Raw genomic sequence first — 5749 nt, 5'->3', positions numbered from 1 at the left:
AAAGGGGGATCTGATCTGAAGGTAAAGGTTATTATGGATTCTTTTCTTCAGGATGAAGGGAAGGTTCTTGTGGATTCTCCCCTTCTGCAAGGACAGAAGGTTCTTGTGTATTCTTCTTATGTGAATTTTGTGGATTCTCCCATTCTGCAAGGACAGAAGGTTCTTGTGGATTCTTCCCTTGTATCTCTAAAACAAAATTGATTTTGAGCACTTTATAGTTGGATTCAACTAGAAGCTTAGCTAATCCTTGTCCTTTTACTAGCTTTATAGTTTTGATAGTTAGATCAAACTCCAGGATTTGTGTGATCCATCTACCTCTCTTTCCATTAGTGTCTGGTTGAGTTAAAACGATTTTCACATCACTATTAGGAACATAAGCAGTAATAGGAGAATGAAGGACATACATCTTGAATGATTTCAGGGCTTGAATAAGGGCATAGGATTGCTTGTCAATTATGTCATACTTAAGCTCGACATCTCTCATAACCTCACTGAAAAAGGATATGGGTTGGTCATGGGAATCTTCATTCTTTTGTAGTAGAACAATAGCAAGGGTTGTTTCTGAGGCAAAGGAAAAAAATACTAAATGGTTTAGTGTAATCAGGTTGGCCAAGGTGGGAGCTTCAGAGATAGCTTTCCTGATCTGATCAAATGCATGCCTGGAAGAGACAATCCATTTAGCTTCATGATATTTTCAGAGCATGTCAGTTATATCTTTTACAATCTCAGCATAATTTGGGATGAATCTCCTTAAAAATTTAATCTTGCCTAGAAAAGCTTGAATCTCCTTCTTGTTTCTAGGTAAGGTTAATGTTTTGATGGCAGACACAAGCTTGGGATCAATCACCACTCCTTCTTTTGAAATTATATGTCCCAACAGTTTTCCTTCTTTGATAGCAAACAAAGACTTTTTAGGATTCAATGATATTCTGAATTTTCTACACCTGTCAAAAACCTTCATCAAGTGCTTTAGATGTTTCTGATCAGATTTAGAAAAAATAGTTATGTCATCAAGATAAATGACCACAAATTTATTTACCTAACCCACAAAAGCTACATCCATAGCTCTCTGAAATGTTTCTCCAGCATTGGTTAAGCCAAATGGCATTCTAGCATACATGAATGTACCCCAGGGTGTAGTAAAGGCTATCTTCTCTCTGTCTGCCGAATCAACATTTACCTAATTATAGCCTGAAAAACCATCAAGCATAGAAAGTTGTTGTGCTCCTAAAACCATTTGAATTAACTGATCCATTTTGGGAAAGGATAGTTATCCTTTAATGAAGCTTTGTTCAAATTTCTAATGTCCACACAGAGTCTAATTTCTCCATTCTTCTTTCTAACAGGAACTAAATTTGCAACCCAATTAGAAAATCTAAGAGGGAGAATGATTTGGGCATCTAACATTTTCTTAATTTCCTTTTCTACAGTTGGTAGAAGAGCTGGATTGATCCTCCTAAGTTTCTGTTGATAAGGAACAACTTCTGGCTTTAAAGGAATCTTATGTTGTATTAATGAAGTAGCATACGTTCTTATATCAACATAGGTCCATGCAAAAACATCCTTATAATTTTGAAGTAACTTAAGATATTGAGCTTTGATCTCAGGATCTAGAGATGCACAGATTTTGATGTTTTTAATATCATCATTTGTTCCAATATTAATATCTTCTATGTCATCTTGTGAAGAAATGGACTGAGGGTTTCGGTGGACATCATTTTGATCAAACAATTTTTCTAAAGGAAGAAGGCCTTTGGGAATAAAATTGTTAGACAATTGAATAATGTCATGATCAACAGTTTTTGAATTGAAATTTGAAGTATCATTTCCATTTGTATTTTCATTTATTTCTACTCTATCTTCATCAATTTGTAGAACTGAAAATTCATCTATAACCTGCAGAAAATATTTCAAATGTTCATCATCTTCAAATATCTGCCAGTGTTTTAGATTCTCTGGGATGGATGGTCTGCACTTGACTTGTATTTGATAGAGTACATTGGTCTGATCAGCAATTTTAAATGAAATAGCAGAAACAGCTAAGGCATATGCATGAATATTCTAATTTCTTGGAATATAAGTAAAATTAAAAGCATCAAAGAAGATTTCGACTGAATCCCAAACTTCATTTCGATAAGACCTAAGTCTAGGATGCTTAGTTTGGCAAATATTTCTCACTTGTTTGACAATAAGTTCTAAATCAGTAAAAACACTTATTGAACCTTTAAGCTTTTGGCTAATTGCAGTCCCAAAAGGAAAGCTTCATATTCAGCCACATTATTTGTAACTTCGAAGTCGAGTTTGCATGATTGGGTGATATTTTCTTTTTATGGAGAAATTAAAACTACCCCATCTCCTGCTCCATCTTTTGTACAAGAACCATCAAAAAATATTTTCCATACATCAGTTTGATTTGGTATAGGACTTTCAATTACATATTCTATTTTAACTTGAGTTTCATTTATTTGGTTTGAAGAGAGTTGAAAGCAACCAAAATCCTGATCAATTGCATAAATGGAATGGTTCCTTGGCTGATCTGTTTTGCAAACAATGTGCAAAAATATTACCTCTCTATATAACCTTAGTTGTTCTCCCCCATAAACTGGAATAGTGGCATAAGACATATCCATCTGAAGAGTTCCCCCTAATTTGGCACAACAAGACCTAGAAAGGAGCATTCCAAATTTGGGAGGAATATATGTGACAACTACATCAAGAACTACACTTTTCACTGGAATTTGGGCAAGGGTGACTACTAAATAATTAATCAATCCTAAGCAGGGCACCCTTTTAAAATCAAAGGTGTACAAGTCATTATAGGATCTAGGTATGTCAAGTTTCAAATGGTCCATGATAGTTTTCGGCATGAGGCTATGTGATGCTCCAGAATCAAGCATACAACTATATAACATGGAATCATTTGTCTTAAGAGTTACATAGAAAGGAGGCACTATTTCATCTATCATATCTAAACTAGGACCAAAGACAATTGCTGGTTTTTCATCTTGCAAACTAATGATATCACTTTCAGCATCAACCGAGGTGTTTTAATCCATTTGGAGACTTGATTTTTATACCCAGGGTTTTTGGAAAGTTCTGAAAGTGGAATTAGGATTTTAACTCTTTCTAACTCTTTTTCAACATTAAATGTAGTGAAAGCATTTTTATCATTTTGAGCAGTATCAGTTGATTGATTTAATGGTCGAATAACAGTTTTTTGAGTTTCAGCAGCTTTGGTACGAGGTTCAATTATTGGAGTTTCCTTAGGTGGTCTTCTAGGGCCGAGTCTAGGCCTAAGATCATATCTCTTGTTCAACTCTGCAATTAAAAATTCAGAGAAGGCATGGTATTTAGAAACTTGTGAGGATTCTTGATCTTCTTGAACCTAATTTTGTTGTGGGAGAGGAATAATAACTGTTTGATTAGAAGAAGTATCCATGTTATTGATATCTTCAGTAATAGTCATAGTATTTTCATCAGGTTGCTGGTCATCTATTAGTAAAGGAGTGGGAACCTACTGACCATTACTAGGTCTTTGAAGAATTTGTAATTATGGATTATTTTTATACGAACCTTGATTTTGATTTTGGGGTCTAGTAACTGTTTGTTGAACTTTCCTAGGTTGAGTCTCATACTTGGAAATTCTATTAGATAGATTTCTAAGAAGAAAAGTTATTTCATCTATTTTAAAATCTTCTATTTTAGCCTTAGAAGAACTAGAGGAACTAGAGGCCTCTTGAATAGATTTAAGCTTTCTTTGGGCCTTTTCCTATTTAGCTTTCAAGGAAGTCGAAGCAGCCCTATTTTCTTCCACCTCTATAGCATTTGTCTTCATATCTTCAAGAGTTCTTGCAGTTCTCTCTCTTAGCATTACAGCAAAATCATCATCAAAGGCTTTAGAAAACCTAGACTTAGCTGCTACTATAGGGGGTTTATAATCAGGGGGCACCTTATGATAAAGTTTATTGAACCTTTGGGTAAAATTTGATATAGGTTCACCAAAATTTCTTTTAAGTTCTTCAAACTCAGTCAGAAAGTAAAGAGGATCTTTCTTTACACCCCATTGATTTTTAAATATGTTTTTAAGCTCTTCCCAATTTCTAATGGAATTTACAGGTAATTGCCTAAACCAGATTCTTACATTTCCTTCAAGTGACTATACAAACAATTTCTCGTAAACATTTTCTTGTTCGATATTCATGTTGTCTACAAAGTCTAGAAAAGCTTGAAGATGGTCCTCAACTGAGGGACCAGTTTCTAAATTATACCTGGGAAGGTATTTCAAGTACCCAACTGGGAATGCATCAAGATTAGCAGGTAAGACTAAAGCTGCATATCTAGCCTGTACAATAGGTCGAAATGCCATAAGAGAAGGTGGTGTATGAGGTGTTTGTGTGGATGAAGAAGAAGAAGATGAAGAAGAGGTAGAAGAAGGTGATTGAGGGGGTGTGTGACTATGTGGAGGTGAAGAAGGAGGGGATCTCCTAAATAACTTTAAAGGAGTCTTAAGAAATAACTTTTGGACCTGTGAATGAATACCCTCTTTTGTTTCAAAGAGTGGATTTGAATATATAAAGAGGGTTTGTTCATGCTATTCAGAAATAGAAGCTTCAAGTCGTTCAGAAGTGGAAGGGAATGAATAAATGGTAGGGGATATGAAATCTGTGGGTTTGTATTCAAGTAAATGAACACTGAAGTCAGACTCAGTTTTAGGTGATCCTGGTGGTAATGGGGGTTCTAGATGTGTTTCAAAAGAATGAATGAGGAAATTTGAATCTAAATCAACTCCCCTATCTAATAGTTCAGAAACCGTAGGAGGTATTTGTGTCCAATCAGGATTGGATGGAATATTACTAAAAGGATCAAATGATACTAAATCTTCAGACTGCAAGGTTGAAGAAGAAGAAGAAGATGGTTGATGTCTCCTTTTAGAACTGGCTTTTCTAAAAAAAAAATCAGGATCTGACAAAGGATTAACTAAGTCAGATTCTGAATGAGATCTGGTATGCTTAAAAGGTGCCAATTTGGGCTAGTGGAGTCGCCAGGTGAAGAATTTTAACCTTTCAAGACCTTTAATCACCTGAATAGAAAGAATATCATTTCCCCATGAAAACTTAATGAAATTTGAATCCCCAGCAATGGCGCCAAATTGATGTTGTATCTCTGAGATGATAATGGTTATCTATCATGCCAGAGCATCTAAGATAATTGTTTTGGGGGTTTTGTTTTAATTTGGAGGACCAATGAACGAAACAGATGTAACACTGTAATGCCTAAACTTTTGAACAATATTAATACCAAAGCAAAGGGCTTCTATAAAATTTCACACAGTGAAATAGCTTGTATGGTGGTGAGCAGAAACAAAAAATAATATGATTATCATAGATTTCAAATTGAAAATTAAATAATTATAAGTATGAAAACCTCTAACCTATGTTCAGAAGCTTTAAGAGAATATGCTTAAGCTTACAAAAGATGTTGATGATTTATTGATTTAGAGGGAATTAATTAAACATACAGTGCATTAATTCATTCTCTTTATAGATTATCACTTCAGAAACTTATAGGAATAGATTGAAACACAATTATTCCTACCTGGTTATCTCTGTAAGACATAAGAATATGAAGAAAAACATAATGAGTAATACTGAAAAAACTTACACGAAACACAAACTGTGTAAAACAGAATTCATAATCCTTTTCTTTGTATTAAGGTTCTAGAAAAGTCAAGTACATCAAATGTTTAGAA

This window comes from Pinus tabuliformis, chromosome 2_2 (assembly GCF_031772625.1).
Source record: "Pinus tabuliformis cultivar Carrire ecotype Pingquan chromosome 2_2, CPIR1, whole genome shotgun sequence".
NCBI lineage: Eukaryota > Viridiplantae > Streptophyta > Pinopsida > Pinales > Pinaceae > Pinus > Pinus tabuliformis.
Note: the sequence above shows the minus strand (reverse complement) of the source record.